The 9195-nt window shown below is 34.2% G+C and overlaps 1 long non-coding RNA gene across 3 annotated transcripts; it reads left to right on the top strand.

Annotated features, from left to right (window-relative positions):
• The first annotated feature begins 1414 nt into the window (after positions 1-1414).
• Positions 1415-8501, top strand: LOC127502048 (uncharacterized). Of its 3 annotated transcripts, none has more exons than XR_007926770.1 (5): positions 1415-1530; positions 2136-6974; positions 7528-7747; positions 7876-8082; positions 8198-8501. It is a non-coding gene; the product is annotated as an uncharacterized LOC127502048 (long non-coding RNA). The 3 variants fall into 3 exon arrangements; XR_007926771.1 differs by having other exon boundaries at positions 1428-1669; XR_007926769.1 differs by lacking the exons at positions 1415-1530; positions 2136-6974 and having other exon boundaries at positions 7251-7747.
• The last annotated feature ends 694 nt before the right edge of the window (positions 8502-9195 follow it).

Here is a 9195-nt window from a genome sequence, read left to right on the forward strand (position 1 = left end):
TTCTGGGGTAGGTTACCAGGTCTTTCCCCAACCCTTCCCATTACATGGCTTGGGACTCACACACTTGAAAAAATTAGCGTCTCCAGTTCACCTATACTGCATGTTAGTGCATTGTGGGATTGGATTGAAATGCAAACGAGATGGTGTAATGAAAGCTTGAGCCATACATTACCTGATTTATACATCTATATAGGCCTATTTAGGGTAACAAAAAAAGTTATGACTTATGCCTGTTATATAACAGTTACTTTATGAGTAAGAATAGCTTAACCATCATAATTAGGGTATGTCAAATAAAATAACTTGTTTAAAATGCAAGTTATTGAAAAAAGCTGGTGGAAAATTTGCAAAATGCACATTTAGCCCAAATTAAACAAAGAATGAGGAAAGACACTATTGTGTGAAACATTTCAGCAGCAATAGTTGCATGTCATCATACACCTGATAGGCTTACCTGGTAATCAGGTCGTGAGATTAATTCATTGTGTTTCCTGTTTTGCTTTGCCTGAGTTCTGTTTGCTACTGAGGGGCCATTTACACGACACCGCTTTCAACTAAAAACAAAAAAAAAAATTGTATTTGTTTTGGCCATTCATTCAAGTGAATGTAATCAGTAACTAAGGGAAATAAGGGTACGTTTACACGATGACAATATTTCATGCTCCTGACCGCAATGACATACTTTTTACTATGTGCACTTTTTTGGATTTTAACAAATGTGAGTTCCCAAATGAGCATAACAGTCTTTTAAAAACAGCAACTTTCAATTTTGAACTTTTATTATCAAGTTTTTATTATTAGGAATAGTATTTTATTATTCCTATTGAAAGTGCTTTTCTCATAACCCCTGTTATTGAACAAACTGTTTATGACTATGCTTTTATTAGGCATTTTTCTTGGTTTTCATGTCTCTAAATGTTTTTGTTTTGCAATGTACACAAGCTCTTTTTCACTGATTTTAACTGATTTGTGTAGAGATCTTTTTAAGCAGGAGACAATTCCTCTGATGCTTTGAAATGTTTTACCAGTGACCATTGATTAATAATGTAATCATAACTAAAACAATTAAAATTTTCAGTTCTATTTTCAGCAGAGGGAGCAAAAGAAATTACAAAGTTATAATCATATAATTCAGTAAATCATATGTTTTAACCATATGTTTTTCTTTTACATCAATAATGTGTTAAATATAGAAATATGCAAGCAAAAACAATGCTTGTCCCCAAAACACTGCTTGCAGATGTGACAGATTGAAATATGTATTTAAATTTATAAATCTGAAACAGTGAAAATATATTACATATATGCTATTGTGAATGTTTAAAACTGTTTATAAAATATACATATGTAATTTGTTTGTCATTTTGGTTCATCTGTGTTCTATTAGTTTGGCACATTAAGGTGTGCGATCGATTGCTCTTGCCTGCTGGAACACTAGGGGGAGATCTCGCGGGTTTCTTCATTCTACATAAAGTTCGCAGCGGGGAAACATTTGCAAGTTTTTATGATTGTTCATCTCCCTCTTTTCAGGTATTCTAATGATATAATGTTTTAGAGTGTGTAGATGTTTTAATGATACTGACTGCATTTTGTTAAAGATGTTTAAAAAGTGTACTAGTTTAGAGATGCACGAGCTCAGCCGTGAGATGGCGCGTGGCCTACATAATAGGTACATAATAATGTAGCCTAGAGTGTTTAACATTTGCGTATTTTGTATTTAATGTTTAATGTTGTTAATTAAGTGCCAATTGGTTGAATTTCTGAAAAGGGTGAATATATTGAGAAATGTGAAAAGTGAATTACAGAGAATCCAAGATATTGATGTATTTTCAGACGAGACAGTTATTTAAAGAGTATTTACATGTTATTTTGAATTGTATCAGATATTCCTAAAAAGCTATATAATATGTATTAATTAATGTATTATCTATAAATAACTGAAGATTTTATAATTAACTAAAAATTTTATAATTAATAGCTTTATGGTAAATTGTAAAAATGTGTGAAAGGAGAAGAGAAGACCATTGATGCTGTTTTGTAAAATTTATTGTCAATTGTTATGAAAAGATTCTACATAAAGTTCGCAGTGGGGAAACCTCTGCAAGTTTTATGATTGTTCATCTCCCTCTTTTCAGAGGTATAACACAGACAACTGGCCTACTCACAACCCCACAAGATGATGCTGGTGAACCAGCTTCACCAGCTCTCTGTTTTGCTTGAGAACAGCATGAATATGCTGGTCCACCAGCTAGACCAGCACTATACCAGCCTGGACCATCATGGAATCCATGCTGGTTTATACTGGATTTTTCAGCAGGGTAATAGGACCAAAAAAGTCAACACCACAAGATCAGATGCGATGCGATCCCAAAAAAAAAAAAAAAAAAAAAGGTCTGCTAGTTTGTTAAAATCACCCAATGCAATTGCATGCATGTACAACCTGAACTTTGTACTGTTTCACCCAGGACCCACTCAATATTGTAGCCAATGTCGATAGTAGCTTACATTTCAGTAGAACACCACTGCCATCACATGGAGAAAAATATGGTACTCATCACCCACCATTTTGTCAGTGGTGAGGTGGCTATTGCTTAATTTTTAGGGGTTCAAGCACGTAGTGCTGAAACCCTATTGTAATTGTAAGGATTTTTAGGGGGTCAAGCGATTTGATCAATAATTATTTAAAAAAGTGTTATAGCTACCCTTTGGATAGCTATAACAGGGTCATTTAGTAAATGGGCGTGGCAAAATATACTCTAATAAATCCTAAACTAAAACTCAAAGTGAGCACATGCAGCATATGACTCTAAAGAAACAAGCCAACTTTTATGGAGATTGGACCATAGTTGGCGCTATAACTGTTAAAATGCTTTAAAAACCATTGTTTTCAATGGTAAATTGTCTGTTTTGGCTGAAAATGAATATAACTTTGGGTGTGGTCGACTTATTTTCATGGGAGTCAAGTCCTTAGACTCCTGAATCTTTGCCAAGTCCAACAATACCGAACCTGTTAGGTTTCGCCTTATAGTTTGTGCAACGTTGGCGATTTAGCGCTTAAAAAAAAATAAATAAATAAATAAACTTTTGTGAATATCTTCTAAACCGTTAGTACGATCGAGACGAAACCACCATAGGAAACACGAAACCATAGCTCATTAACTATAAGTCACAGCCCAAATGTCAATTTTGATAGGAAGTGGCAAAAAAAAAAAAAAAAAAATCAAAGTCACTCATGGGTAATTTTTTTTATGCTCTTTTATATATATATATATATATATATATATATATATATATATATATATATATAAACTTCAAAAAGAAATGAGATATTTTCACCAAATTTGACATATGGACACTCTGAAGACACAAAAAAAAAAAAAAAAGTGGTGGAGATCGGACCATAGGTGGCGCTATAACTGTTGCAAAGCTTTAAAAAAAAAAAAACCCATACATTTCATATGGTATATTGCCTGTAAATGGTCTTTTCCATCTACATAATCATATTTATATCATTTGTTAGATCTCATTTTGAACAACTTTGCCTCAAGAACCATTGCTGTCGATCAAATTGTTTATTAAATAATCAAGATTATTACCAAAAAAAAAAAAAACTTTTGCAAACTAGTCCTAGGTTTTTTGCTCAATCTGAATAAAACCAATGCAGTGGAATTCTCTGGACTCTCTAGATTAATAATTATCAAAAAAGTTGAACTTTTGCATTTATATGGCTATAATAGGGTCATTTCAATATGTAACCTTGATCAAGTGTCACCGAAACTCCTCAAGGAATGCTCAGATCTTCTTGAAAATTAGTAAGGACATGTGACATATGACTCTAAACAAGCATGCCAAATTTCAGGCAGATCGGGCCAAATGTGCCTCTATAACAGTTACAAAGGTGAAAAATGACAATGTTCCTATGATTATAATGGCATATTCACTGAAATTGCCATTAAACCACCAGGTGGCAGCAGAAGACCACTCATTGGCTCATTCTGCTCAATAAATAGTTCTGTTCAAGGTTTTTTCATTTGAAATCACATTTAAACTTTATAAAATTATTATAATAACATTAAAAATCACATTTTGTCAAAGTTTATCACTTCAGTTGTTCATTTTAGGTATCAGTTTCTCCAATAATATCACATTTCGATTGCAATTAGACCTGAAAATGATGTTTTAAATGTGAAACCTGAAATAAGCACATTCTTACCTATCATTTATTTCGAATATCTATATCTACAACAAAAAGTGTGTGTGTAAGCACATTTAATGGAGTTAACAGAGAAAATGTACTTGAGACTGTAGTGAGCCAATGACTGGTCCTCTGCTGCCCTCTGCTGGTCAGAATAGTCATTTTGTCATACTACTCACTAATTTTGTTCTATAATTCATATTTAGACATTATAAAATCACTATTATAACATTTACAATCACATTTTGTCAAAATTCATCACTTAATATCTATTGAAGAATTCGTACTGACAATTGTGCCACATTACGAGTAATGTGAAACCTGAAGGATACTTGCAGTAAACATTTTGTTACCCATGATATATTTGAAAAATATCTGTATTTACAACAAAATGTGTGTGCATGTGTGTTCAAGGATATTGTGTGTGTGGAGGGCCACTGTCCTGCAGAGTTTAGCTCCAACCCCAATTAAACACACCTGAACCAGCTAATCAAGGTCTAGGCATACTAGAAACTTTCCAGGCAGGTGTGTTGAGGCGAGTTGGAGCTAAACTCTGCAGGACAGTGGCCCTCCAGGACTGAGTTTAGACACCCAGATCTTGCATTTGCAACAAAGATAGCTGTAGTGAAACAAAAACAATGTAGTTCACTGTACCTTTACTCACCATATTTTGCATTCAAGTACGACGCTGTCATGACAAAATACTGACAAAATACAAGAGTAAGACGAGCACTATATTTACATAGAGGACTAGCTAAACAAGATGATGAGATAATTAGAGGGTGTGGGAAACACCTGGTGAGAACTAATCAACAGGGAAAGAACTACAAACCATGATGATAGACAGGAAACAGTACAAAAGTCCACAAAACACACAGGGAGTATAAGACAGATCTCTTTAATCTAGCTTCAGAAAAAGAGACAAATATGTGGCTTATCTAGGCACCTATTTTATTCAGCAGAAAATTCTATTATAAATGATAGAATACAATTGCTTTTTTTTAATATTCATGTGATACAGCCAAACAGCATGTGTATGAAATACAGAATCATTTAGAATTACTAAAGTTAAACTATTATCAAGGGCAAGTCTTTTTTTCTTTTTTCTTTTTTTTTTTTTTGTACAACTGTGGTCATTTAAAGTAACAATCCTTTATTTCATAAATCATCTGAAGCATTTGGTCCATTGTAATGTATACAGTAAATAATTCACACCACTGTAAAAACATTTCCACTAATATCATCTTAAAAACTTAAGTTCAGTTGCTGCCTTAAAATTTTAAGTATAATCAACATGGTTTTACAAGTCATTTCAACTTAAATTACATTAACTTAGATAAAATAGAGCTGAATCGTGTAAAACTTGCTTAAATTATTTTGATGAGTTAAAGTAATGTAAAAACATAAGTAGCTATGAGTAGACTTACTGATCATATTCTTTACAGTAAACTACTATGGACAAAGCAACAGATGGGATTTCCAGCTTTCTAAACTGCATGTTCATTGCAGCACACTTTTGATGTCGCTCCAAAAGATTCCTTGCAGAAGACAGATACAAAAGACTTTTCTTTTGTTTGAATGAGAAACAAGAGTAGCACATCCACACATTTTTTGACCTACAGTAAGGAAATTAAGCACTCATCAAATGTGCCAAATATTGTGCAGAAAAATGCAGTGTGAAAAGAACCATTACGGTACATTTCAGCCAAACCTTACAAAAAGCACACCTCAACTTATGTCAAGAAAGTTCGGGTTTTGTAATGTTGCCTTAAACGATCTTTCTATAAAAGGGTTTCAAAGAGCAGTTTAAAAAAAAAAGAGACACTAATTTCTCATTTTTACCTTACCTGATAATCTGCAGAGTAAACTAGTAATAATTCTTCTGGGCAAAATGTCAAATGATCAACCCAGAATACTTATGGAAACCACAACAACATATGTAGGTTACCTGTTTAACTTATTTGACTTTATTATTTCCTTGTTCTAGTTTTTTTTTTAAACGACTTTTTGTTTTTAACATTTCTCAGGCACCTCCATCACATTCTCTCCTAAAAACTTAAAATGTCATAAAACAGGGTTCTTTAAAACCAGTTTAAGCTAAACTCTGCAGGACAGTTGTCAGGAAACACGGACCAGAGAGATGGTAAGTAAAGTTCAAGCAAGCTTTATTGAACACAGTAGTATGCACAAGACGATGGATGAACTGGTATGTATAGAAGATGCAGCAGGAGGATAACAGACGGGTACGTTGCCACAGTTTCTCAGTCACTGATGAATAGATAATGTGGAGACATGGGTGAGGAGAGGAAGAGCAGGTAAGGAGGTGTCATGTCAGGTAAGTAACAATCTGGGAGACGCATGAGGGAAGTCTGACGGAACTAGACAATGGCTGCGTCCGAAACCGCCTACTTCTCTACTATTTAGTAGGGGAAAAGCAGTAGGCGAGCGAATAAGTATGTCCGAAGCAAAAAGAGTAGGCGAAAATTACCTGGGTGACGTACTAATTCTCGCGAGATTCGGACGTGCATCTCCTTAAAGTGCGTCCGAAACCGCCTACTTCTCTACTATATAATAGGGAAAAGGCAGTAGGCGAGCAATTAAGTATGTCAGAAACCTCAGTAATCATAAATGAGTAGTCAAGAAGTTCCCGGATGGCCTACTGCTTCCGCCCAGATTCTGAAGTGTTCCTCGATCGATACTTTTCTATCCCAGGAGGCCACGGGAGAGGATACGTCATAATCGAACACGGAGGAGAAAAGCGGCGCGGATGCTTTCAAATGTGAGTATTGAAAACTGAAAACACGGTTCCTTGTAATAAAATAGCATTTGTTGAACTACTTTAGAGTAAACCGCTGAATGTGTAAAGATGCTAGGCACTATAGTTGTGATTTTACAGTAAAAACACGATTTATTATGATTACAGGGGAGCTCTAGTAAACACACATAACTTAATTCTCCGAAGTGGATTTACATATTCTAAACCACATCTTAAAGGTGCTTATTAAATGTTTATTTAACATCTGACAGGAACATCTTCTTTAAGTATTATGGCTTATGAGTTATGGATTATGTATGAGTGATGTATGTGTGCTATTATGTAGAATTCACTGTTGTCAACACTGCTTACATTACATGAATGAAAATAATGTAAATAAATTAATCTACATAAAATAAACATAAGTTTAATCTATTTTATTTGACCATTAGTACTGTTGGTAAATTAAGGAACGTTTGTATTGGATAAAAAGAGAGTTAACACATCATTAACATGTAAATGTAGATTTAAGCACATAAATCTCAGAGGAAACTTGAATCTTGTCTGGATGTTACAGGGACAGATGATCACACGTGTGTTTATCCGGTGATGAAGGAATGCTGCCATCAAAGGCTTTGAGTGAGGATACTACAGAAATGAATAAGTCTATTTAAATCTAAAGTCTAGTTTATTTTAATTATTGTAATTTAAACAGAGTTATTACAGCACTTTTCTGAATCTTGATTTCTGTGCATTTGCTGCAGAGCTTTGTGGTGAAGCAGGACCTACAAGACAAGGTGACTGCAGCAAAAAAGGAAAACCTGAAACAAAAATATAAAGATCATTTTGTTACTTCTAATACAGAAATCAAATGACACTGCTGTTAAGATGACTGCTTTTGTATTATATTTGTGCATTATTGTAGGATGTGAAATGTCCTTAGACTGGTGTGAGCACTGAGGATGGAGAGCCACAGCAGATCCTGGAAATGGTGTAGAGCCTTGGATGAGACCCTCCATCACTCCTCCTTCCAAGTGACTTGATCAAGGACACACTGGAGGTGATGCTGCAGAGATTGAACCAGCAACCTTCTGCTGACCAGCTCAGTGGTTTAGCCCACCACACCACAAAAGTAATGAATCTACGACAGAAATTAGCAAGTAATTGTAAAAATATTAATTGAAATATGGCAAGAAACAGAATGCTGACATTAATGAATTGTAAAATGTTTTAATCTGTTTATTTAGTCATGCTGATGGAGAGCACATGAATGTTTGCAGCAGACACAGCAGCAGCCAGATTGTCCTGCACATCTTCTCCCACTCTTGCTTCAAGGTTGTGGGGCTCAGGGGTCCATCATCATCATCTTCCTCATCCTCTGGATCAACGATGTCCCCATTGAGAAGAGCAGCAGTGAGGGACATGATGGATGAAGGTGTTCATCAGAATAAAGCTGCAGAATGGGCACAGCTGTGTGAGATGGCAGTAGGATTGTAAATACGTGATCAATAAATTTGAATAAAGCTTTGTTTCATGTGTTGTTGACTTGTATATGCGTTTATTTATTGTCATTATTACTTTTATTAATTCTTTTACTTTTTTTTATTAATTATGCTATTATCAGTAAATTTATATATTTTATTAAGCAATGAATTAATGCATGAATTGACTATAAATTGAGATGTATTCACATCAGCTGTGTTTGTCTAGTGTGTATTCAGGCATAGCTATGTCATATGACAAAACATTACATTTTGCTTGTTTTACTAAAGAAGTAAAATGAAAAGTAATATAATGAAGTATTGGTCAGCATTTATCAATATCATTGTGTGTAAGTGTTGAGGTGGGCTAGCAAAGCAGTTCATTCTGGGGTAATCTTAATTTTAAGTAGTTATACTTAAATTATTTTTTTTTTTGAGTATAAAATCAGTCTTCTCCAAAGGTGAGATCTTCGAGCAGCTGCTGATATCTTCTTTGGCTTCAGACATTGATAACACTGAAGAAAACCGAACTAGGTAACAATAAACAATAATAATGACAAAAAACAAACATGTGTTTGTATACATCATAGTTTGAGATTATATACACAGACATAAAGCATGATGATAAGGTTAAATATTTTGAATACATCATAATGCATAAAAGTATTTATTATTTATAAGCCTGAGGGATAAAACGAGCTAATTCAACAAGAAAAAAAAGGAAAACAAATGAGATGTATGCCACCTTTGCTTGTGTATGAACA

The sequence above is a fragment of the Ctenopharyngodon idella genome, chromosome 20 (assembly GCF_019924925.1).
Source record: "Ctenopharyngodon idella isolate HZGC_01 chromosome 20, HZGC01, whole genome shotgun sequence".
Lineage (NCBI taxonomy): Eukaryota > Metazoa > Chordata > Actinopteri > Cypriniformes > Xenocyprididae > Ctenopharyngodon > Ctenopharyngodon idella.